The sequence below is a fragment of the Pipistrellus kuhlii genome, unplaced genomic scaffold, assembly GCF_014108245.1.
Source record: "Pipistrellus kuhlii isolate mPipKuh1 unplaced genomic scaffold, mPipKuh1.p scaffold_m20_p_138, whole genome shotgun sequence".
Taxonomy (NCBI): Eukaryota; Metazoa; Chordata; class Mammalia; order Chiroptera; family Vespertilionidae; genus Pipistrellus; species Pipistrellus kuhlii.
In genome coordinates, this window is record NW_023425447.1 from 76,313 (window position 1) to 104,058 (window position 27,746).

The following is a 27,746-nucleotide window of genomic DNA, read 5'->3' on the forward strand; positions in this document are numbered from 1 at the left end:
ACTGGCCCAAGAACAGACATATAGATCAATGGAATCGAATCAAGAACCTAGATATCAACCCAAATCACTATGCTCAATTAATATTTGACAAAGTAGGCACGAATATACAATGGAGTCAAGACAGTCTCTTCAATAAATGGTGTTGGGAAAATTGGACACATACATGCAAAAGAATGAAACTGGATCACCAACTTACACCCTACACAAAAATAAACTCAAAATGGATACAGGACTTAAACATCAGACGGGAAACCATAAAAATACTAGAAGCATCCACAGGCAGCAAAATCTCAGACATATGCCAAAAGAACTTCTTCACTGATACTGCCCCTAGGACAATGGAAGCTAAAGAGAAAATAAATAAATGGGACTACATCAAAATAAAAAGCTTTTTTACAGCAAAAGAAACCATCAACAAAACAACAAGAAAGCCCACAGTGTGGGAGAACATATTTGCAAATGATACCACTGATAAAGGTTTAATCTCCAACATCTACAAACAGCTTATACAACTAAATAAAGGGAAGATGAATGATCCAATTAAAAAATGGGCAATGGACCTAAATAGAATCTTTTCAAAAGAAGACAGAAGGAAGGCCAAAAGGCATATGAAAACATGCTCAAATTCACTAATTGTCCGAGAGTTGCAAATCAAAACAACAATGCGGTACCATCTCACACCTGTCAGGATGGCCAACATCAACAATCAACAAATGACAAGTGTTGGCGAGGTTGCGGAGAAAAAGGAAACCTCGTGCACTGCTTGTGGGAATGCAGACTGGTGCAACCACTGTGGAGAACAGTGTGGAGTTTCCTCAAAAAACTGAAAATGGAACTCCCATTTGACTTAGTAATCCCACTCCTAGGAATATATCCCAAGAAACTAGAAACACCAATCAGAAAGGATATATGCACCCCTATGTTCATAGCAGCACAATCTACAATAGCTAAAATCTGGAAACAGCCTAGGTGCCCGTCAGCAGATTATTGGATCAAAAAACCATGGTACATCTACACAATGGAATACTATGCTGCCATAAAAAATAAGGAATTCTCATCATTTGCAGCAACCTGGATAGAACTAGAGAACATCATGCTGAGTGAAATAAGCCAGTCAATGAAAGAGAAACACCACACGATTTCACTCATTTATGGATAATAAAGAACATTATAAACTGATGAACCAAAAGATAGATACAGAGACAGTAAAGCAACAAGCAGACTGTAAAATTACAGCAGGGAGATTAGGGAGATCTGGGGGAGATAAGAGATCAACGGAAGGACTTGTATACATGCATATAAGTACAACCAATGGACACAAAACTCTGGGCAGGGGGAGTATGTAGGGGCGGGCAATGTTAAAATATGTACACAGATAATAATTTAATTTAAAAAAAATCAATAAAATATATTTAAAAAAGAAAAAAAAGAAAAATATTATACAACCTTCCAAAACTCAATCAGGAAGAATCTAAAAATCTCAATAGACCAATAATTATGGAGGAAATTGAAGCAGTCATAAAAAAGCATTAAGCAAACAAAAACCCAGGGCCAGATGGTTCCACAGGAGATTTTTACCAATTATTCAAAGAAGTATTAAAACCTATCCTCCTCAGACTATTCAAAAAAAAAAAAAATTCAAGGGGAAAAAACACTTCTAAGTTCATTCTATGAAGCCAGCATCACCCTACTACCAAAACCAGATAAAGGCAACACAATGAAAGAGAATGACTGGTCAATATCCCTCATTAACATAGATGCCAATATCCTCAACAAAATTCTAGCAAATCAGATGCAGCATTGCATCAGAAAAATCATACATCATGACCAAATATAATTTATCCCAGGGATGCAAGTTTGGTACAATATCTGCAAATCAATATCATGATACATCAAATAAATTGAGAGATAAAAATCATATAGTCATATCAATTAATGCAGCAAAAACATTTGACAAAATCCAACATCCTTTCTTGATAAAAACCCTTAGCAAAATGGAAATAGAGGGATCACAGTTCAACATATTAAAAGCCTTATATTACAAATCTATGACCAACATCACACTGTATGGGCAAAAACGAAAACTATTTCTCCTAAGAACAGGAAGGAGACAGGGATGTCCACTCTCACAAGTCCTGATTGACATACTATTGGAAGCGCTAGCAATAGAAACGAGACAAGAAGAAATATTAGTAAAAGGTATCCAAATTAGATAAGAAGATGTAAACCTTTCATTATTCTCAGATGACATGATACTGTACATAGAAAACCCTAAGGACTCCATAAAAAACTATTGGAACCAATAAATGAATTTGGCAATGTAGCAGGATACAAAATTAACACCAAGAAATCTATGGCATTTATATACACCAGTAGTGAACTCTTAGAAAGACAGATTAAAAAATAATCCCATTTACCATTGGACCAAAAAAATTATGATACCTGGAATAAACTTAAGTAAGGAGGTAAAAGAAAACTACAGGACACACATAGAAAAAAAGAGCTATAGGAAGACAAACAAATGGAAGAACATACCGCGTTCATGGATTGGTATTATAGAATCAACATCATTAAAATGTCCATACTACCAAAAGCAATCTATATGTTCAATCCACTCCCCATTAAAATACCAATGGCATATTTCACATACCTATAAAGAACTCTCCAAAAGTTCTTCTGGAATAAAAAAAAAGACCCCAAATAGCCACAGCAATCTTGAGAAAGAAGAACAAAGTAAAAGGTATATCAATACCAGATATCAAGCTGTATTACAAAGCCACGGTTCCCAAAACAGCCTGGTACTGGCACAAGAACAGACATATAGACCAATGGAATAGAATGGAGAATCCAGAAATCAACCCAAGACAGTATTCTCAATCAATATTTGACAAAGGAAGCAAGAATAAACAGTGGAGTCATGAAAGTCTCTTCAATAAATGGTGTTGGGAAAATTGGACAGATACATGCAAAAAAAATGGAAGTATACCACCAACTTACACCATACACCAAAATAAACTCAAAATTGATAAAGTAGTTAAACATAAGATGGGAAACAATAAAAAGAATTAGAAGATTCCACAAGCAGCAATATCTCAGACATATGCCCAAGCAATATCTTTCCTGATACAGCTCATAAGGCATGAGAAATTAAAGAGAAAATAACCAAATAGGACTTCATCAAAATAAAAAGCTTTTTCACAGCAACGGAAACCATCAACAAAACAACAAGAAAGCCCACTGCATGGGAGAATATATTTGCCAATGTTATCACCTATAAGGGTTTAATCTTCAACATTTACAGGGTACTCATACAACTTAACAAAATGGAGATAAACAATACAAGAAAACAATGGGCAATGTACCTAAATAGATACTTTTTGAAAGAGGACATAAGGAAGGCCAAGAGACATATGAAAGCATGCTCAAAGTCACTAATCATCTAAGAGATGCAAATCAAGATGACAGTGAGGTATTAACTCACACCTGTCAGAATAGCTACCATCAACAAATCAACAAATGACAAGTGCTGGTGAAGAAAAAGGAAATCTCATGCACTACAGGTGGGAATTCATACTGGTATAGCCATTGTGAAAAACAGTATGTCACTTCCTCAAAAAATTAAAAATGGAATTCCCATTTGACCCAGTGATCCTCCTTTTAAGAATATATCCCAAGTAACTGGAAACACCAATAAGAAAGCATATGTGCACCCCTATGTTCATAGCAGCACAATTTACAATAGCTAAAATTGGGAAACAGCCTAGATGCCCATCAGCAGATGAGTGGATTAAAAACTGTGGTACATCTACAGAATGGAATACTATGCTGAGGGGAAAAAAGGAGTTCTTACCATTTGCTACAGCATGGATGGAAATGGAGAGCATTATGCTAAGTGATATAAGCCAGGCAGAGAAAGATAAATATCATATGATCTCACTCATTAGTGGAATATAATGAAAACCATAAATTGATGAACAAAAATAGATCCAGAGACAGAGAAGCATCAATCAGACCCTGAAACCTAAGAGGAAAAATATGGGAGGGTGGGGGTAAAGGGGAGAGATCAACCAAAGGATTTGTATGCTCACATATAAGCCTAATTAATGGACACAGACACCAGAAGTGTGATGGCCTGAGGGAGGGTGTGGGGAGGCAATGGAAGGATAAGATCACTTATGTAATACCTTAAATAATTAAGAAAAAATAAATTTAAAAATACATATACACTTTGTTTTCACCAATCAAGTGATCCAGAATGTATGGCATCCACACATGGATATTCCATTTGGCTAAAATACTTATCTGAAGTCATAATTGAGCATAATTTTATATTTAATAGATAGTTAAATTACAGCTTCCCCCTTTAAATATATAAATAATCTGCATATTATCATGCTCTCATCCATTTACAACCCTCATGATAAACCTGTATGGTGAAGAGGGTGATTATTATAGTGACAGAGAAAGGATTTAACATGTTCAATGCAGGGCTTTTTGCATTACTAACGTTTTTTCTTTTAATCATGTGTTTGCTTAATATGGTTATAAATCACGAACTTACATTTTCTTGTATTGAAATTATTGAGATTTCCTCTCTCCAGAAATTGAAACAATTTGAGTACTACATTGATGAAAGTCTTAATGTGTCAAAGCAATTTAAAGATATAAATTCCCATGGAAGAGTTGGCTTAGACCAAAAAATATGACTTTTTTTTTTTAATTATCTGAAAGTGAAAATGATTACCTTAATAGTGTAGTCAGGAGGATGAAACCAAGATGGTGGCATAGGGAAACACCTAAATTGCTGCCTCAAAAAACAATTTCAAAACTACAACTAAAAGACAAAACGGACATCATCCAGAACCACAGAAAGGCTGGCTAAGTGGAAATTCTACAACTAGAAGGAAAGAGAAAAACACACTGAAACTTACAGGAACTGCAAAAGGTAGAGGTATGGAGGCACGTGCGGAGAGAGTGGGCAACTGAGTACGTGGTGGCTTTTTAAATCTGGAGGGAGACAAAAGCTCCCAACTGTGCTGAACTCCAGTTCCAGGCCAGACTATGTGAACCTAGACTCATACACTGAAAAACTGGACTGTAAGAAAAAAAAACAAAAAGGCACACAGAGACTCATAGGAACTTCAGAAGGCAGATGTATGGAGGCTTGCACAGGGAAAGGACTGGCAACTGAGTAAATGTCTGGCTTTCTCAATTGGGAGGGAGACAAAAGCTCTGACTGCTCTGAACTCCAGTGCTGGGTAAGACTCTGAGGACCCAGACTCATTCGGGCAGAAAGTGCATTGTCTGGCAGCGGGCGAAATTTGAGGGCAGCTTTCTCTCAGAGGTGCTTGCAAAAATTACTGTGAGACACTGAGACCCAGGGTCCTCTTAAGTTAGGGCTGATGGGAAGCCATTGCTGTTGGCTCTGCCATGAGACTCCACCCCATCCAAGCTGAGCACAGAGGCCTTTTCAAGTCTTGTCTCATAAGGGTGTCTCCAGCATAGAAGTTCTCCCAGCATAGACATAGCTGTTCCTCACAGCCAATTGTCCTGGAAGTCATTTCCTCCCAGTGATACCAATAACAATCAAGGGTTAACTATAACAAGACTGTGCAACATAGCCCACAAAGGGGTGCACCAAGAATGTCTACCTCAGGTAACTGGGGAGGCTGAGCCACTGGGCCCTATAGGACACCTAGCACACAAAGCCACTCTATCAACTCAGGGAAGCAGTCAAAATGCGGATACAAAGAAACAGGTCACAAATGAAGGAAATTGAGGAAAGCGAACAACTGGATATAGAGTTCAAAATCACGGTTATAAGGTTATTCAAGAATTTTCTAGATGAGAAACCAAGATGGCTGTATAGGTAAACACCTAAACTGCTGCCTTGCACAACAATTTCAAAACTACAACTAAAAGAAAAAATGAACATCATCCAGAACTACAGGAAAGCTGGCTGAGTGGAAATTCTACAACTAGAAGGAAAGAGGAAAGCAGATGGAGAATCAGAGGACCTATAAAAGTAGGAGGTATGAAGACATGCATGCGGGCAGCTGAGTGCCTGGCTGGCTTTCTTTAGTGAAAAGCTCCCAACTGTGCTGAACCCCAGTTCTGACTGCCCTGAACCTCAGTTCCGGGTGAGACCCTGGGGATCCAGGCTTATATGAGCGGAATCTGGACTGTCAGATTGAAACTCAGGGGAGCAGAAAAAGGCAGAGGTCTGGAGGAGCAAGCAAATGTGTGACGAGAGGACTGACTGCTGAATGCCACTGGCTCTCTCTAGCAGATGGGAAAATGAAGCTCCCCCACTACACTGAACTCCAATTCTGGGCAAGAATCTGGGAATCCAGATTCATTGGCGGAGGAACTGGACTATCTTGCAATAGGTGAAACTGGAGGGCAGCTTACTCTTAAAGGTGCTTGCAGTGATTACCTAGGGACACTGAGACCCAGGGACATCATAGGGAAGGGCTGATGGGAAGCCAAGACTGTCTGCTCAGACCTGGCCCCATCCAAGCTGAGCAGAGGCTTTTGCAATTTTGGAAGTCTTGTCTCATAAGGCTGTCACCAGCATAGAAGTTCTCCTGGCATAGACACAGCTGATCTTCACAGCCAATTGGCCTGGAGGTCAATTCATCCCAGTGATACAAACAAAAATCAAGACTTAAATACAACAAGGCTGTACACACAGTCCACAAAGGGGTGCACTAAAAGTGTCTACCTCAGGTAACTGGGGAGGCCAAGCCACTGGGCCATATAGGACACTTACCACACAAAGCTACCATACCAACTCAGGGAAGCAGTGAAAATTTGGAGACAAAGAAACATTTCAAATTAAAGAAATGCAGGAAAACAAATGACTGGATATAGAGTTCAAAACCACAGTTATAAGGTTTTGCAAGAATTTCCTAGAAAAGGCCGATAAATTTCATGAGATCCTTGAGGATATGACAAAGGACCAACTAGAAATTAAACATACACTGACTGAAATTAAAAAATATATATATTATACAGAAACCCAACAGCAGACTAGAGGAACACAAGAATCAAGTCAAAGATTTGAAATACAAAGAAGCAAAAAACACTCAACCAGAAAAGCAAAAAGAAAAAAGAATCCAAAAATATGAAGACAGTGTAAGGAGCCTCTGGGACAATTGCAAGCATAATTATGGGGGTTCCAGAAGAAGAGAGAGAACAAAATACTGAAAACATATTTGAAGAAATTGTAACAGAAAACTTCCCCCACCTGGTGAAAGAAATAGACTTACAAGTCCAGGAAGCACACAGAACCCCAAACAAAAGAATCCAAAGAGGACCACTCCAAGACACATCATAGTTAAAATGCCAAGAACAAAAGACAAAAAGATATTAAAAGCAGAAAGAGAAAAACATTTAATTACCTACAAGGGAGCACCCATACCATAGTCAGCTGATTTCTCAACAGAAACTATGCAGGCCAGACAGGAGTAGCAAGAAATAATCATTCAAAGTGATGAAAAGGCAGAACCTACAAGCAAGATTACTCTACCCAGTAAAGCTATCATTCAGAATTGAAGATCAGATAAAGAACTTCACAGATAAGAAAAAGCTAAAGCAGTTCATCGCTGCCAGACCACTATTATATGAAATGCTTAAAGTTATTCTTTAAGGAGAGGAAGAAGAAGAAAAAAATAAAGACCAATATTATGAACAACAAATACATATCTATCAACAAGTTAATCTAAAACCAAGTGAATTAAAAATCTGAGGAGCAGAATAAACTGGTGAATATAATAGAATCATGGGCATAGAAAGGTAGTGGACTGAAAATTCTCCTGGGGGAAATGGGTGTGGGTGTGTGGGAAGAGATGGACAAAAATTATATACTTATGGATGAGGACAGTGTGTGTGTGTGGGGGGGGGGGGGGATAAGGGAAGAGTGTGGTGTGGGAACTGGGTGGAGGGGAGGTATGGGGGGGAAGAGGAACAATTGTAATAATCTGAACAATAAATATTTATTAAATAAAAATAGTGTAGTCAGCCGAAACTGGTTTGGCTCAGTGGTAGAGCGTCAGTCTGCAGACTGAAAGTTCCCAGGTTCGATTCCAGTCAGAGGCATGTACGTTGGTTGCAGGCATATCCCTGGTAGGGAGTGTGCAAGAGACAGCTGGTCAATGTTTCTCTCTCATTGACATTTCTAGCTTTCTATCTCTTTCCCTTCCTCTCTGTAAAAAAATCAATAAAATATATTTTTTTAAAAATAGTGTAGCCAGTTACCTGAGGAATTACAGGGGAATATATGCTGTAAAATCTGTTCCAACTTATTATGTTATAGAGTCCCTGTGCACAAAATATGTGCACTTGGAGGAGGGAGCCCTCAGCCCGGACTGCACCTTTTTGCAATCTGGGAACCCTCAGTGGATGTCCCACCATCGCTGCTGCACTAACCAGGCACCCCTCCCTGTCAGAACACACTGACCACCAGTCGACAACTCCTGCATTGAGCATCTGCCTCCTGGTGGTCAGTGTGTGTCATAACAACCAGTAGTTCTGCTGTTTGGTTGATTTGCATATTAGCTTTTTATTATGTAGGATAATGTTTTATTATGGGCAAGGCCCCTACTTCAATTGTTTTTAGTTAGTTAAAGGAAGGGGCAGAATTTTCACTTGAGCCTGAAGCTAAAATTGCCCTTAGCTCAAAAATCTGCATACCATTTTGGTGAGGCTCATTTTGAATCCCCACACTGTTCTAGTATGTGTATGAGTATTAGAAACATCTTATCTCTTTAGTGAAAGGAACCTTTCTTTATGTTATAATGACTAACATTATTTCATGAGTTGTGTTTTGGCTTCAAGCCTGTATCCAGTTTTCATGCAGCAACTTGATCTCTTCTGTTCAATATTTACCTGGCATATCTTTTATTTTCTCTTTTCTAAATATTTCTAGATTTTTATGTATTAGATAGGAATAGCCCACGGACACAGACAATAATCTGGCAAAGACCTGGAAGCGGCTGGTGCAGGGTGGAAGAGAGCAATGTAGAAAAAAAATCTAAAACAAAGAGACACCTGCAATATTTTCAACAATAAAGATTTATTTTAAATAAAGAAAAATAAGTTGAAAAGAGTTTTATGTGAAATAATATAAGTAACTGATCTACACTGTACTTTATATTCTCAACTCCTCTCAAAGAGATATTAATTGATCTTATGTTCACTTAACATTAATTGACCCTATGTTCATTGACTGCAGACTGACTTCCACCATGCCTACCCTGTACTATCTGCCATGGGGGCTGCGATCAGACCATGCTTTTCTCTCCTGGCCTGCTCCAGGCCAAGGGTTCAGTCTCAGTAAAACCCGGGTCAGTCTTTGCATCAGAAAAGTGTATTCACTGAGGCCTATTTGAGAGTCACCAAGGCTGGGAGCGTGATCTCAGAACAGTTAAAAACACGTTGGTGAAGGGATGTTATGGGTTCTCACGTGTGTGTGCTACACCAATAGGGTTGCTTTAACACGGAACCCTCCATCTACAAGCTCACCTCTCTCCAGGAGCTGGCCGGAGGTTGAAAGTAACCTTGGGTAGATGAGGCCGTTTCCAGGAGACCTGGCAGGTGTCAGAGGCTCGGCTGTCTGAGCCCCAAGCATGGGGAGACAGGCTCTGAGGTCATTACCACATGGAGGATTTGACAGCAGTGGCAGCAGCTTCAGAGCTTGCTGTTATTTTGTTTTATTTATATCTCATTTTCCTTTAAACCTTTTCAGGTTTCATTTGTTCAAGAAAGGAGCAGCCTTTGCAGCCTCCTCGGTGGAGAGCAGGGCTTCGATCTGGTACACACCCAGCCAGACAGAATCCTGTTTAGAAACACATGTAAATCTTGAATTATTTGCTCTATTACCAATAAAGAGGGTGTAGAGGGCCCCGTGGGAAGGCACATGGATGTTTAAAAATATATATTTTATTGATTTTTCACAGAGAGGAAGAGAGAGGAACAGAGAGTCAGAAACATCAATGAAAGAGAAACATCAATCAACTGCCTCCTGCACACCCCCCACTGGGGATATGCTAGCAACCAAGTTACATACCCTTGCCTGGAATTGAACCCGGGACCTTTCAGTCCGCAGGCTGACGCTCTATCCACTGAGCCAAGCTGGTTTTGGCTGGATATTTCTTAAAATTGTCAGCTGAGCCCTAGGCACTGACAGAGTCGTGACCCTGTTTACACAACCTCAAGAAGGCAGGGGGTGTTATCCAGTTCTGACTTCTTATCTTTGTCCAGGTGTCAGCAGGGGCGTCTGTCTAGATATGTAAATTCAGTAATGCTAGGGCCTACTAAAGAATGCAAATAAGCTCCTTTGATCCTAAGGTTTGGTGTTACTTCCTGGATTTTTGGGATATAAAATAAACCTGCTGTGTGTCTCAGGATGCTTGCTGCCTCTCCATCAGAAAGAAATGGCACCCACCTAGCTCCCAGTTTTATAAGTCTATTTCTGCCTCTGGTCTCTCTCTTTCTTTAATTTATTAATCCTCAGCTCCTCCACTCAGGAACCTGACCTTTTTCTTTTTCCATGGGGGATATGGAAAAGAGAGAAACATTTCCCCCCACAGAGTGTTTTAGATTCTGGTACGTAAATATATTCCCTGCTTATCCATGAGGGCAGGAGTCTAAGCGCAGCCACAGGCACAGCCACAGTTCTTCACTCACTCACATGCCTCCATCATGGGGAGCAGGATAGGGCAGCCCTGCTTTTCCCAGACCTTCTGTCTCAGTCCCGATCTTATCCCTTTGGGTCTGTAGCGTCTTCCTTTTGAGGCAGATTCAGGCATCTGGGGAACATAATGTTTATCACATGTTGTTTTCTGTGTGGTGGTCAGCATGGGGGTGTTCCTGAATAAGACTTCCTTCACCATTGCAGAGGGAGGAAGGCAAGAAACAACATGAAGGTTCAAACACAACCCATGGAGACTCCTCATTGAGCATCTTCTGTATACCCTCTGTATACCTGGTGGGCATCTCCCTTCAGAAGGGGTGTTCCCTGAGTCTGTGACCAGCAGGAGGGGCAACAGGGGCGGATCAGGCTGGTTGGCTGCCGCAGTGCCCTCATAGCCACAGTGTCCACGAGTGGGGCAGAGTACTTGGGACCCTATATTCCCTCTGGGGTTTGCAGAACCACCCCCTCCCTTTGTTCTTCTATTCTCCGCAGAGGCGGCTGTTGGCAGATGGCACAACTGATGACCTGAGATCAGACCTACAACCCAATCTCTAGGGAGGTTTCCTGACCCCTCTGCACCCCCCCCCTCACCTGAAACCCCTAAAATAGTGGGAGTGTAGAGTGCTCAGAGGTTCCTGAGAGCTTGTGGAGTTGGGCCCTTGGTAATCATTTTTTTTTTTTTTTTACTACATTTCTTCTGTGTGCAGTGATCACACTTCATCTGAAGTGGGATGGGCTCAAGTGACCTTGTGGCGCATCTAGGGAGGGGAAGCAGGCACAAGGCCAAGTTCTAGGAGGCTGTCAGTGTTGTCAGGATCATGCTGGAAGCTCTGGTCTGTTGGTTCCTGGCCTGTCCTTTTGATATTGAACCTAGAAGATTACTAAGGAAGCCAGTCCCCAGTTCCACCCAGCCTCCACCACCGATTGATTGGAGTCTGCGGGATGAGAGGAGGGACAAAGAGGTCTGCCTTTTATCCACTCTCCAGTCATGCTCACCAGTCACCGCTGCCACTGATTGATCAGCTCCCACTCCCTCAGTTCTATAGCTCAGCCTGGTCAAGCTTTCGGTCATTGGGTATGTTAAAACCCTGGCTCTTTATTATTATTATTATTATTTTAATTTCATTTTTTTAGCAAGAGCGTAAGTTGACATTTATTTTTTTATTTTTTAAGAGAATTTTTTTTATTATTAAATTATCATCTGTGTACATATTTTAACATTGCCCCCCACCATACATATCCTCCCTCCCCAGAGTTTTGTGTCCATTGGTTGTACTTATATGCATGTATACAAGTCCTTCCGTTGATCTCTTATCTCCCCCAGATCTCCCTACTCTCCCCGCTGTAATTTTACACTCTGCTTGTTGCTTTACTGTCTTTATATCTGACTTTTGGTTTGTCAGTTTATAATGTTCTTTAATATCCATAAATGAGTGAGACCATGTGGTATTTCTCTTTCATTGACTGGCTTATTTCACTCAGCATGATGTTCTCTAGTTCTTTTTTTATTTTTTATTTATTTATTTATTTATTTATTTATTTATTTATTTATTTTTACATATTTTATTTATTTTTCCCCCCTCACTCCCTCGATGTTCTCTAGTTCTATCCAGGTTGCTGCAAATGATGAGAATTCCTTCTTTTTTATGGCAGCATAGTATTCCATTGTGTAGTTGTACCATGGTTTTTTGATCCAATCATCTGCTGACAGGCACCTAGGCTGTTTCCAAATCCTAGCTATTGTAAATTGTGCTGATATGAACATAGGGGTGCATATATCCTTTCTGATTGGTGTTTCTAGTTTCTTGGGATATATTCCTAGGAGTGGGATTACTGGGTCAAATGGGAGCTCCATTTTCAGTTTTTTGAGGAAACTCCACACTGTTCTCCACAGTGGTTGCACCAGTCTGCATTCCCACCAACAGTGCACAAGGGTTCCTTTTTCTCCACAACCTCGCCAACACTTGTCGATTGTTGATTTGTTGATATTGGCCATTCTGACAGGTGTGAGATGGTACCGCATTGTTGTTTTGATTTGCATCTCTAGGATAATTAGTGACTTTGAGCATGTTTTCATGTGCCTTTTGGCCTTCCTTCTGTCTTCTTTTGAAAATATTCTATTTAGGTCTATTGCCTATTTTTTAATTGGATCATTCATCTTCCTTTTATTTAGTTGTATAAGCTGTTTGTAGATGTTGGAGATTAAACCTTTATCAGTGGTAACATTTGCAATTATGTTCTCCCACATCGTGGGCTTTCTTGTTGTTTTGTTGATGGTTTCTTTTGCTGTAAAAAAGCTTTTTATTTTGATGTAGTCCTATTTGTTTATTTTCTCTTTAGCTTCCATTGCCCTAGGGGCAGTATCAGTGAAGAAGTTCTTTTGGCATATGTCTGAGATTTTGCTGCCTGTGGATGCTTCCAGTATTTTTATGGTTTCCCTTCTGATGTTTAAGTCCTGTATCCATTTTGAGTTTATTTTTGTGTAGGGTGTAAGTTGGTGATCCAGTTTCATTCTTTTGCATGTATCTGTCCAATTTTACCAACACCATTTATTGAAGAGACTGTCTTGACTCCATTGTATATTTGTGCCTCCTTTGTCAAATATTAATTGAGCATAGTGATTTGGGTTGATATCTGGGTTCTCAATTCTATTCCATTGATCTATATGTCTGTTCTTGTGCCAGTACCAGGCTGTTTTGAGAACAGTGGCTTTGTAATACAGTTTGAAGTCTGGTATTGAGATCCCTCCTACTTTACCCTTCTTTCTCAGGATTGCTGTGGCTTTTCGGGGTCTTTTATTTTTCCAAATGAACTTTTGGAGAGTTCTTTCTAGGTCAGTGAAATATGCCGTTGGTATTTTAATGGAGAGTGCATTGAACCTATAGATTGCTTTAGGAAGTATGGACATTTTGATGATGTTGATTCTACCAATTCATGAACATGGTATATTCTTCTATCTGTTTACATCTTCCTCTATCTCTTTTTTCAGTGTTGTGTAGTTTTCCGCATATAGGTCCTTTACTTCCTTAGTAAAGTTTATTCCTAGGTATCTTAATTTTTTTGGTGCGATGGTAAATGGAATTGCTTTTTTAGTCTCTGTTTCTATAAATTCGCTGTTGGTGTATAGAAATGCCATAGATTTCTTAGCGTTAATTTTGTATCCTGCTACATTGCCAAATTCATTTATTAAGTCAATTAGATTTTAAGGGAGTCTTTTGGGTATTTTATATATAATACAATATCATGTCGTCTGCAAATAAGGATAATTTTACTTCTTCTTTTCCAATTTGGATGCCTTTTATTTCCTCTTCTTGTCTAATTGCAATGGCTAGTACTTCCAGTACTATGTCAAAGAGGAGTGGCAATAGTGGGCCTCCATGTCTTGTTCCTGTTCTTAGAGGGAATGGTTTTAGTTTTTGCCCATTGAGTATGATGTTGGCTGTGGGTTTATCATATATAGCTTTTATTATGTTGAGGTATGATCCTTGTACTCCCACCTTGTTGAGAGATTTTATCAGGAAAGGGTGTTGGATTTTATCAAATGCTTTTTGTGCATCAATTGATATGACTATATGATTTTTATCTTTCAATTTCTTTATGTGATGTATCATGTTTATTGATTTGCGGATATTGTACCAACCTTGCATTCCTGGAATAAATCCTACTTGGTCATGGTATATGACCTTTGTAATGCTCTGCTTGAGCCGATTTGCTATAATTCTGTTGAGGATTTTGGCATCTAATTTCATGAGGGATATTGGCCTGTAATTCTCTTTCATTGAGTTGTCTTTATCTGGTTTTGGTATTAGGGTGATGCTGGCTTCATAGAAGGAGTTTGGAAGTGTTCCTTCCTCTTGAATTTTTTTTTGGAATAGTCTGAGGAGGATAGGTTTTAGTTCTTCCTTGAATGTTTGGTAAAACTCTCCTGTGAAGCCATCTGGCCATGGGCTTTTGTTTGCTGGAAGCTTTTTGATGACTGTTTCAATTTCTTCCCAAGTCACTGTTCTATTGAGATTTTTAGATTCTGCCTGATTGAGTTTTGGAAGGTTGTATTTTTCTAGGAATATGTCCATTTCCTCCAAGTTGTTCAGTTTGTTGGAATAGAGTTGTTCGTAGTATTTTGTAACAATCCTTTGTATTTCGGCTGGGTCTGTTGTTATTTCACCTCTTTTGTTTCTGATTTTGTTTATTTGGGTCCTTTCTCTTTGTTTCTTGTTTGGCTGGCTAGAAGTTCATCTATTTTGTTTATTATTTCAAAGAAGCAGCTCTTGGTTTTGTTGATCTTATTTATTGTTTCTTTGGTCTCTATGTCGTTTATCTGAGCTCTGATTTTTGTTATTTCCTTCCTTCTGCTTACACTGGACTTTTCTTGTTGCTCTTTTTCTAACTCTTTCAGTTGTAGAGTTAGATCATTTGTTACCATTTTTTCTAGTTTTTTGCAATAGGCTTGTAGGGATATGAACTTCCCTCTCAAAATTGCTTTTGCTGTGTCCCATAGATTTTGGATAGTTGTGTTTTCATTGTCATTTGTTGCCAGGATGTTTTTAATTTCTTCCTTGATTTCTCTGGTAACCCAGTCCTTGTTTAATAGCATGCTGTTTAGTCTCCATATGTTTGATTTCTTTCGATTTTTTTCATTATAGTTAATTTCCAGTTTTATGCCACTATGATCTGAGAAGATGCTTGATATGATTTCTGTCTTCTTGAATTTGAAGAGACTTTGCCTATGTCCCAAAATGTGTTTTATCTTTGAGGATGTCCCATGTGCCCTTGAGAAGAATGTATATTCTTTGGCTTTGGGGTGGAAAGTTCTGAAGATGTCGATTAATTCCATCTGGTCTAGCGAGTCACTAAGGATTGATATTTCTTTGCTGATTTTTTGTTTAGATGATTTGTCAAAGGGTGACAGTGGGGTATTAAAATCTCCTACTATGATTGTATTGCTATTAATCTCTTCCTTAATGTCCTCCAGCAGTTTTTATATATATTGGGGTGCTCCCGTATTGGGTGCATATATATTTACCAGGGTTATTTCTTCTTGTTGGATTGCTCCCTTTAGTATTATGAAGTGGCCTTCATTATCTCTTGTTATGTCCTTCACTCTGAGATCTAATTTGTCAGATGTAAGTATTGCTACCCCAGCTTTTTTTTCATTTCCATTTACCTGGAAAACCTTTTTCCATCCCTTCACCCTCAGTCTGTGTGCATCTTTTTTTCTGAGGTGGGTTTCTTGTAGACAACAGATATATGGGTCTTGTTTCCTTATCCAATCCGTTACCCTATGTCTTTTGATTGGAGCATTTAGTCCATTTACATTTAAAGTTATTATTGATAGGTACTTATTTGATGCCATTTTAATTCTATTCCCCTGTGTTCCTTCTTTGCTTTCTATTTCTTTAATTTTTCAGTAGACTCTTTAGCATTTCTTGCATTGCTGGTTTGGTGGAGATAAATTACCTTAGTCTGATTTTGTCTGTGAAGCTCCTGATTTCACCTTCACTTTTGATTGATAGCCTTGCTGGGTACAGTATTCTTGGATTCAGACCCTTCCTTTGCATGACTTTGTATATTTCATCCCATTCCCTTCTAGCCTGATAAGTTTCTGTGGAGAAATCAGTTGCTAGTCTGATTGGGGTTTCTATATATGTAACTTTCTGTCTCTCTCTGGCTGCTTTTAAAATTCTTTTTTTGTCGTTGGTGTTTGCCAGCTTAATTATAATGTGCCTAGGGGTCGGTTTTCTGGGCTTCATTTTGCTTGGGACTCTGCGAGCATCTTGGATTTGTGTGGTTTTTTTTTCTCTAAGGAAAGTTTTCTGTCATTATTTCTTGAAATACATTTTCTATGTCTTCCTCAATTCCCTTTCCTTCTGGAACCCCTATTATTCTAATATTGTATTGTTTTGTATTGTCCCAAAGTTCCCTTAGACTTTCTTCCTGTTTTTTAATTTCTTTTTCCAGAAGCTGTTCTAATTGGGTATTTTTTTCCATCTTGTCTTCTTGCTCGCTGATCCGGGCCTCTGCTTCTTCTAATCTACTCTTGATGCTTTCTATTGAGTTCTATACAGTAGCAATGTCATTTTTCATTTCTTCTTGGATCTTCTTCATTTCCTCTTGGTTCTTACTCATATTGTCAAATTTGTCTTTCATTCTATTTAGCCATCTTATGATCATTACTCTGAATTTTTGCTCTGGTAGGTTGCTTGCCTCTATGTCATTTACTTCCTTTTCTGGTGAAGCCTGCTTTTCTTTCATATGCGGGCTGTTTTTTTGTCTCCCCATGATTTCTCTTTTTAGGATGTCTGGTTGTGTAGTTCTCTTGTGCTTTGATTTAAAGGCACAAAATACAACACAACCAGGTACAACACACAAAGCACTGAATAGAAATGTGTTTGCGATATTAATAAACACCAATAAAGGTGACTAGAACCCAGCTAACAAAAACATACAATCAAACAAAAAAAATAGGCAAATCAATCTTATAAAAAAGCATACAACTTCAGTATAGTTAACATTCAACATACAACATAAAGAGTTAGAGAGAAAGACTGCCTTTTTTTGTTTTGTTTTGTTTTGTTTTTAGGACAACTGCGAGGGAGGTGTGAATGGGCTTGGAGCAGGGAGTTGGAAATTATAGTAGATATATACAAGTAGGGTGAAATTTTAGGAGGGGGTAGACAGAAGGAATGGGGAAAATCTAGAGCAGTAAAGGGTTAAGATAAACGGGGTACCAAAGTAAAAGTTTGGAAAGAGAGTGAAGGCATAAAGGTATGGTTGAGATAGAATAAAGCTTTGGAGGAGGAAAGATAGATAAAAACTGTAGAACAGTAATCCTGAAATAAAATATATATATATATACACAATATATATATATATATAATAAAATGAAATAAAAATAATAAAAATAAACAAAAGAAAATAAGATGAAAAAGGTAAATTAGTAGTAGTAATAATGTTGATTATGTATACAATGTAATAATTATAAAGATACAATCAAGTGAGGAAAAAGGAAAAAAATAGTTTCTTGAGGAAACATTGCAAATAATGAAAACAAAAATAAAAAACAAAAATTTAAAAATTTAAAAAAATAATAAAATTGAAAAAATTTAAATAAATTTTGCAGTAATGAAGGTTATTCGCTTCCTCTATTGTTATGATCCAGTCCTGATTTTTAGGCTGGTTTTGCTTTGTTTTTATTACACTAGAGTCAATTTGTGAATTAGCCTCTGGGGGCAGTGTTTCTAGTTTGACTTCCCAGACTCTAAGTCTCCACACCTTTTTTTTTTTTTTTGGTCCTCTCTGCAGGAGGAACTATGGAGTGGTGGGAGGGGGCAAGACCAAGCAACTGCAACTCTGATATCTCTCCGAGCCAGATCCAAATGTGTTGCTCTTTAGATATCTCCCCTGTTAGGAGCCCCGTCCACTTTCTTGGGTGACACCCACCCAACAACTGGGGCTTCTACTTGTAATCACTGCCCTTGTCATCCAGTTTCCTCGTGCTCTGTGCAGGCTTTTGTCTTTGCCACAAGCACTCTCCACCCTCTCTCCCTGCGAAATCTGACCTTTTTGCCTAGCAGTGGGGCGCTCCTGTGAGGCCAGGTGTTCGCGCCGCCTGGGATCCGCGTTCTGGGGGTCACAGCTGGTTGGTGGTCACTGCGGCTGTGGATATTCAGGCCTCTGACACGATCCTATCTTCCTCTCAAGATGGCGAGGTTTCCCTGTCCAAGCTGGTAGGGAACTAGCCCGCCTGGGTGCTTCTCTGTGAGGGGTACCTCTGTCAGCGGCCCCCCAGCAGTTTCTTCTGGTGTTCACTGTCTCCCAGCTTGCTAATAAACACTCACAGCTCAAGACCATCAGCTGCTCTCTCTTTCTGCTTTGGGACAGGGCTCAGAATTCTCCCATCTATTCTTCCTCCATCTTACCTCCCTGCTGTTGTTTTTAAAATCTGGCTCTTTATTATTATAGACTAGAAGCCCGATGCACAAAGATTTGTGCTAGAATGGGCTTTCCTTTCCCTGGCTGCCAGCACGAACTTTGCACTCCAGCCCAGCCCCTTTCTGCTCATGACACTCCTTCCTACACTGCCAGAAGCCCTGAGACACTGGGGGTGGGGCAGAATGCCTGTGTCATTGCCATGGCGATCATGTAAAAGTCCTGCCCTATCACTCAGCTGCTGAGCATGCAAATTAATCACTATCTTTGTTGGGTTGATTTGCATATCACTCCTGATTGGCTGGCTGGTGGTTTTGCAGAGGTAAGGTCAATTAACATGCTTGTCTATTAATAGGTAAGATGGGAGAAAAATAAGAACTGATGACTAAAAATGGGTTGGAGAAAATAAAAATCTGTAATATTTTGGGATATGTGGAGAAGAGAAAATTCACAATTGAGTTAATAAAACAAAACGCACAGAATGATAATATTTCTCAAAACTTCATCTTCTCTATAAAAAACAAACAAACAAAACAAAAAACAAAAAGCAAGACCCACAGGACTAAAAATTGTGGTGGAGTAAGTGAATGCTACACAGGCACATTCCCAGGACCAAAATGAAATTACAACTACAATACAACACAACACAATACAATACAATACAATACAATACAATACAATACAATATATCGTTTTTTAACATTCGTTTAAAATCTTGCTTGGCGTTGACTTGTATTGACATAACCTTCAAACACTTGGTATCTACAGAACGTGTGAAGTGCAATTAACAAGTTTTGCTTGAAAAAGTTTGTGTTTGGTTTGGTTTTTGTTGCAAAACTAGGGCTAAGAAGATGGCGGATGAAGAGCATATTCGGCACTGCATGCTTTACGAGTTCCAATTAGGAAGAAAAGCAAGTGAGGCTGCAAAAAACATCTGTAGTGCTCTGGGTCAAGATGCAGTTAGCGCCAGAAAATGCCAGCGTTGGTTTGAGAAATTTCGCGAGGGAAATTTTTCGTTAGATGACAAGAGTGGTCGAGGCCGTGTGTCCAATTTTGATCAAGAAGCTCTTCAAGCTCTTTTGGTGCAAAATCCTCAAATTACCCAACAAGAGCTTGCGACAACTTTAAATTGTTCACAAAAAACAATTTCCAATCAATTGCGTGCACTTGGCAAAGTCCAAAAGTTTGGAAAATGGGTTCCTCATGAGTTGACCGACAACAACCGTAATCAAAGAGTCACAATTTGCAGTTCGCTCCTCTCTTGTCAAAACCGTTTGCCGTTTTTAGAGCAAATTGTTACCGGAGATGAAGAATGGGTGCTGTATGTTAATTTGAAAAGGCGGCCTCAATGGTTGGACAAAAATGAGGCTCAGCAGTCCACGCCAAAACCTGTCTTGCATGCGAAAAAAGTGATGTTATGTGTTTGGTGGAATTTTAAAGGAATTCTTCATTATGAACTTTTACCATCTAACCAAACCATTACAAGTGCAGTGTATAGTGCCCAATTGGAAAGGTTAGCCCAAGCTTTAAGAGAAAAAGAACCCGCGCTGATTAATCGGAAGGGCGTAATTCTTCACCACGATAACGCACGACCGCATACTGCAAGAATCACTGCTGAAAAACTGCGCCAGTTGGAATGGGAAGTTCTCCCTCAACCTGCATATTCTCCTGATATTGCCCCTTCTGATTACCATTTGTTTCGTTCTTTGCAAAACTTTCTTCTTGGAAAAAAATTTAATAATGAAGAATGCCTCAAAAATGCATTGACCGAATTTTTGCATCAAAATCACAAGAATTGTACAACAGAGGGATTAAAATGCTTCCTGAGCGTTGGGCACAAGTAGTAGAAAACAATGGCAACTATATTGTTGATTAAATTTTGTTGTATTGTTTAAATAAATTCGACTTAAAAAAAGTATTAGGAAACGACATTAATTATTACTAGACCTAGGGATCGATACAACAAGAGGATATAACCCTGATAAACATGTATGCACCCAATGCTGGAGCACCCAAATACATAAAAAAAAAAAAAAAACTCCTGGAAGATATTAAGGGAGATATCAACAATAATACAATCATAGCAGGGGACTTTAATACACCACTGACATCACTGGATAAATCCTCTAGAGACAAAAAAAAAAAGAAAAAAAAAAAGAAAGAAACAGAAATCCTAAATGACTCACTACATAAATTGGACTTAGTTGACATCTTCAAAACATTTCACCCCACAGCCCAGAATATACTTTCTTCTCAAGTGCACATGGGACATTTTCAAAAATAGACCACACTTTGGGTCACAAGCAAAGTCTCCCTAAATTCAAGAAGATTAAAATCATATCAAGCATTTTCTCAGACCACAATGGCATAATATTAGAAATAAGCTATAATAAAAACAGCCCCCAAAATTCAGACACTTGGAAGCTGAATAGCATGCTGTTAAACAGTGATTTTGGGTTACCAAAGAGATCAAAGAAGAAGTTAAAAACATCCTGGAAACTAATGACAATGAAAACACAACAATCCAAAATCTATGGGACACAATGAAAGCAGTCCTGAGAGGGAAGTTTATAGCACTACAGGGTTATATATATATTAAAAAAAACAAAAAACAAAATGAAAACAACAAGAAAAAATGGTAAGGAATCATCTAACTGTACAACTCAAAGAATTAGAAAGAGAGCAATAAGAAAAGCCCACAGTGAGTAGTAGGAAGGAGATAATACATATCAGAGCAGAGATAAATGACCTAGAGACCAAAAAAGCAATACAAAAGATCAATGAAACCAAGAGTTGATTCTTTCAAAGGATAAACAAGATTGATGAACCTCTATCCAGTCTCTCCAAGTAGCAAAGAGGGCCCAAATAAACAAAATCAGAAATTAAAGAGGCAAAATAACAACAGACCACACAGAAATTCAAATATTGTAAAAAAATACTATGAACAACTCTATTCTAACAAACTAGACAACATGGAGGAAATGGACATATTCCTAGAAAAATACAACCTTCCGAAACTCAATCAGGAAGAATCTAAAAACCTCAATAGACCAGTGACTTGGGAAGAAATTGAAACAGGCATCAAAAAGATTCCAGCAAACAAAAGCCTGGAGCCAGACAGTTTCACAGGGGAGTTTTACAAAACATTCAAGGAAGAATTAAAAACTATCTTCCTCAGACTATTCCAAAAAATTCAAGAGGAAAGACCACTTCTAAGCTCCTTCTCTGAAGCCATCATCACCTTAACACTAAAACCATATGAAGACAACACAAGGAAAGAGAATTACAAGCCAATATCCCTCATGAACATAGATGCCAAAATTCTCTACAAAATTCTAGAAAATCAGATCCAGAAGTACATCAGAAAGATCATACAATATGACCAAGTAGGATTTATCCCAGGGATGAAAGGATGGTACAATATCAGAAAATAAATAAACATGACACATCACATAAACAAACTGAGAGATAAAAATCACAGAATCATATCAATTGATGTAGAAAAAGCATTTGACAAAAATCAACACTCTTTCTTGATAAAAACTCTCCACAAGGTGGGCATAGAAGGATCATTCCTGAACATAGTAAAAGCCATATATGACAAACCCACAGCTAACATCATACTCAATGGGCAAAAACTAAAACCAGTTCCCCTAAGAACGAAAACAATATAGGGATTCCCACTCTCACCACTCCTGTTCAACATAGTACTGGAAGTACTAGCCATTGTGATCAGACAAGAAGAAGAAAGAAAAGGCATTCAAACTGGAAAAGAAGAAATAAAACTGTCCTTTTTTGCAGATGACATGATATTGTACATAGAAAACCCTAAAGACTCCATAAAAAATTATTAGACTTAATAAATGTATTTGGCAATGTAGCAGGATACAAAATTAACACCAAGAAAACTATGGCATTTCTAAACATCAATAATGAATTTACAGAGAGAGACTAAAAAAGCAATCACATTTACCATCATACACACTAAAATTAAGATACCTAGGAATAAACTTATCTAAGGAGGTAACATACCTATACATGGAAAACTACAGGACACTGAAAAAAGTGATAGAGGAAGACATAAACAGATGGAAGAACATACCGTGTTCATGGATTGGTAGACTCAGCATCATTAAAATTTTTATACTACCCAAAGCAATTCACTCCCCATTAAAATACCAATGGCATATTTCACAGATCTAGAATGAACTTTCCAAAAATTCATCTGGAATAAAAATAAAAGGCCCCGAATATCTGCAGCAATCTCAAGAAAGAAGAACAAAGTAAGTGGGATCCCAATATCAGATTTCAAGCTGTATTACAAAGCCACAGTTCTCAAAACAGCCTGGTACTGGCACAAGAACAGACAGACCAATGGAATAGAATAGAGAAGCCATAAATTGACCCAAACCACTATGCTCAGTTAATATTTGACAAAGGAGGCATGAACAGTCAAGACAGTCTCCTCAATGAATGGTGTTGGGAAAATTAGATAAATACATGTAAAAAATGAAAGTAGACCACCAAATTACACCATACACAAAAATAAACTCAAAATGGATAAAGGACTTAAACATAAGATTAAAAACAATAAAAATACTAGAGTAATCCATTGGCAGCAAAATCTCATACATATGCCAAAGCAATTTCTTCACTGATATTGCTCCTAGGGCAATGGAAACTAAAGAGAAAATAAACAAATGGGACTAAATCAAAACTAAAAGCTTCTGAACAGCAACAGAAACCATCAACAAAACAAGAAAGCTCACTGCATGGGAGAATATATTTGCCAATGTTATCACTGATAAGGGTTTAATCTCCAACATTTACAGGGAACTCATACAACTTATCCAAAGGGAGATAAACAACCCAATTTAAAAAATGGGCAATGGACCTACACAGATTTTTTTTAAAATATATAATATATTTTTATTGATTTTGTACAGATAGGAAGGGAGAGAGAGAGTTAGAAACATCGATGAGAGAGAGTCATCGATCAGCTGCCTCTTGCACACCCCCTACTGGGGATGTGCCCTCAACCAAGGTACACGCCCTTGACCGGAATCGAACCCGGGACCCGTCAGTCCCCAAGCCAACGCTCTATCCATTGAGCCAAACCGGTTTTGGCTACATAGATTATTTTTGAAAAAAGACAGAAAGAAAGCCAACAGACACATGAAAACATGCTCAAAGTCACTAATTATCCAAGAGATGCAGAGCAAAACGACAATGCAATACTATCTCACACCTGCCAGAATGGCTATCATCACCAAATCACCAAATGACAAATGCTGGCCAGAGTGCAGAGAAAAAGGAACCCTTGCACACTGCTGGTGGGAATGCAGACTGGTGCAGCTACTGTGGAGAACAGTATGGAGTTTCCTCAAAAAACTAAAAATGGAACTCCTGTTTGATCTAGTGATCCCACTTATAAGAATATATCCCAAGAAGCTAGAAACAGTTCTAATTGGTTTGGTTCAGTGGATAGAGTGTCAGCCTGTGAACTGAAAGGTCCCAGGTTCAATTCTGGTCAAGGGCATGTACCTTGGTTGCAGGCACATCCCCAATAGGAGATGTACAGGAGGCACTTGATTGATGTTTCTAACTCTCTATCCCTCTCTCTTACTCTATGTAAAAATCCAATAAAATATATTTAAAAAAGAAATTAGAAACACCAATCAGAAAGAACATATGCACTCCTATGTTCATAGTAGCACAATTTACAATAGCTAAAATTTGGAAACAGCCTAAGTGTCCATCAGCAGATTACTGGATTAAAAAACTGTGGTACATCTACACCATGGAATACTATGCTGCAGTTAAAAAAAAAAAAAAAAAAAAAAGATGTTCTTACTATTTGCAACAGCATGGAGGGAACTAGAGAGCATTATTCTAAGTGAAATAAGCCAGGCAGAGAAAGATAAATATCACATGATCTCACTCATTTATGGAATATAATGAACAACATAAACTGATGAATAAAAATGGATCCAGAGACATAGAAACATAGATCAGACCATTAAACATCAGAGAACAGGTAAGGAGAGTGGGGGTAAGGGGGAGGGATCAACCAAAGGGCTTATATGCATGCATATAAGCCTAACAAATGAACATAGACAACAGAGGCATGATGGCATGAGGGGAGAAATAGGGGGGTAGTGGGGGAATAAGGACACATATGTAACACCATAATCAATAAAGAAAAAAACACACAATTAGCCTCCAGGCAGAACTAATTGCCCCACCCTTTTGGAAAACCTCTCACCCGATCTGTGGATGATTGATGGGGGCTACTCAAGGCTGATTCCAATCAGTGTGTAGTCAGAGGCTTGTGTCTGAAGAATTTGACCCTTTTTCTGATCTAATTATTCAGAAACAACATTTGATTCCCTGCTGCAGACACTGCCCCAGACAGCAGTGGAAGGCAATCACAAGAGGGACTTAGCATGTGTTCACCCCTCCACCCCCTGATCCCACACACAATACCAGACCACTCAGTGAACAAATATGGTAAGAACCCAAGTGATTGCATATGAAACCTGTGGGACCAGCTCCATGGATGAAGGGAGTACGGCTCAGAATAGGGATAACCAAGGCATGAGACTAAAAGCATACCCAGCTTCTGAGCTAAGGGATCCCCAAACATTGAAATATTAGGGGTTTCAACCTCTCAGACCTCAATCAGGTTTCCCAAGGCCAGAATGGGACAATGACTCATATTTACCCACACTAGAGAAGCTCCCAGGAGGCCCCATACAGACACACCAGGGAACAACATTCAACAACATCAGAGCAAAATCCATGGAGCTGCACAAATAGCAGACCCAAGGCACCTGTATAACAGCTGGCACAGCAACATTGGGTTTTGAACCTCACTGTCAGCAAGTTGGAGGGGAGACCCCCTACAAATGGGGCATCAACAATCAACTCTCAGTTTTTACAGGAGAGTCTAAATAATGCAAACAAGGAACATTCCTAGAGCATCCACCCCAGGTGACCAAAGAGACTGCATCACTGGACCTCTCAAGACACTTTCTACATAAAGCCATCCCACAATGACTGGGAGAGATAACAGTTCTATCTAGCACATATAAACAAATAAAAAGAGACAGCTAAAATACAAAGAAACAAACCCCAAAGGAGAGAAAAGTGTGATCTCCAGAAAAAGAACTAAATGAGATAGAAGTAACCTATCAGATGTAGAGTTTAAAACAATACTTATAAAATGCTTAAGGAACTCAGTGGAAATTACAACAGCATGAAAAGGGTAATAGAAGCCATGAATAAGAACCAGACAGAAACGAAGAATTAAATATCTGACATCAAGAACACACTGGGAGGTATTAAAAGTAGATTGCATGAAACAGAGAATTGAGTTAGCGATTTAGAACACAAGGTAGAATTAAATACTCAATTAGAGCAGCAAATAGAAAAAAGAAGGAAAACACAGGAAGATAGCTTAAGGGAGCTCTGAAACAACATGAAACGTAATAACATCAGCATTATAGGAATACCAGAAGGGGTAAAGGGTGAGCAAGGAACAGAGAACCTGTTTAAAGAAATAATGACAGATAACTTCCCCAACCTGGTAAAGGAAAATGTTACACAAGTTCAGGAGGGACAGAGAGTCCCAATTAAGATAAATCTAATTGGAAAGGAGAAAATAAAACATTCATTATTCTCAAAGGACATGATATTATACATAGAAAACCCTTAAGACTCCACCAGGAAACTTACAGGCTTAATAAATGAATTCAGCAAGGAGGCAGGATATAATATTGATATCCAGAAATCGATGGGATCTTTTATACAACAATAATGAACTCTCAGAAAGTGATTTTTTTTAAAAGCACTCCCATTTACCATTTCAACAACATAAAAAAATAAGATACCTAGGAATAAACTTAATTAAGGAGGTAAAAGACTTACACTTGGAAAACTATAGGACATTGAAAAAAGAAATAGAGGACACTACAAAGAAGTGGAAACCTATGTCATGTTCATCGATTGGAATAATTAACATCTTCAAAATGTCTATACTGCCTAAAGCAATCTATAGATTCATCACAATCCCTATTAAAATACTAATGGCATACTTCACAGAACTAGAACATATACCCCCAAAATTTATATGAAACCATAAAAATAACTGAACAGCTGCATCTATCTTGAGAAAGAAGAACAAAGTGAGAGGGATCACAATACCAGATCTCAAACTATATTACAAAGCCATTATAGCCAAAACAGCCTGATACTGGCACAAAAATAGGCATATAGTCCAATGGATCAGAACAGAATCACCAGAAATTGACCCACATTGTATCTGTCTATTAATATTTGACAAATGAGGTAAGAACATACAATGGAGTAAAGACAATTTCTTCAACAAATGGCTTTGGAAAAACTGGACAGACACATGCAAAAAGATGAAACTAGACCACTAATTTACACCATACACAAGAATAAATAAAAAATGGATAGAAGACTTAAATGTAAGTCATTGAACCAATAAATCTTAGAGGAGAACATAGACAGTAAAATCTCAGACATCTCACATAACAATATGTTTATAGATACATCTTCTAGGGCAAAGGAAACTAGGGAGAAAATAAACAAACGGTACTACATAACAAAAAGAAACCACTATCAAAATGAAATGGGAGGCCAATGTACGGGAGAACATATTTGCTAATGATACATCTGATAAGGGGTTAATATCCAAAATATATAAAACAATCATACAATTCAATAAAAGGAAGACAATTCAATTTTAAAATGGCCAGAATACTTGAATAGACATTTCTCCAAAGAGGACGTACAAAATTCCAGGAGACATATGAAAAAATGCTCAGTGCACTAATCATCAGAGAAATGCAAATTAAAACCACAATGACATATCGCCTCACACCTCTCTGAATGGCTATCATAAAAAAAAAATCAACAAGTTCTGTCCAGGATGTGGAGAAAAAGGAACTCTAGTTCACTGCTGGTGGGAATGCAGATTGGTGCACCCTCTATAGAAAATAGTATGGAGTTTCCTAAAAAATTAAAAATTGGACTTCTGTTTGACCCAATGATCCCATTTCTGGTATTCTATCATCAAAAATCCCAATCAGAAATA

General features: G+C 38.4%; 1 long non-coding RNA gene across 1 annotated transcript; it reads right to left on the minus strand.

Moving 5' to 3' along the window:
* Nucleotides 1-362: 362 nt before the first annotated feature.
* On the minus strand, nucleotides 363-27,418 carry LOC118718085. Its single transcript, XR_004987676.1, has 4 exons — nucleotides 27,257-27,418; nucleotides 26,776-26,782; nucleotides 25,597-25,600; nucleotides 363-388 (listed from the first exon to the last, which is right to left on the minus strand). It is a non-coding gene; the product is annotated as an uncharacterized LOC118718085 (long non-coding RNA).
* Nucleotides 27,419-27,746: the final 328 nt, after the last annotated feature.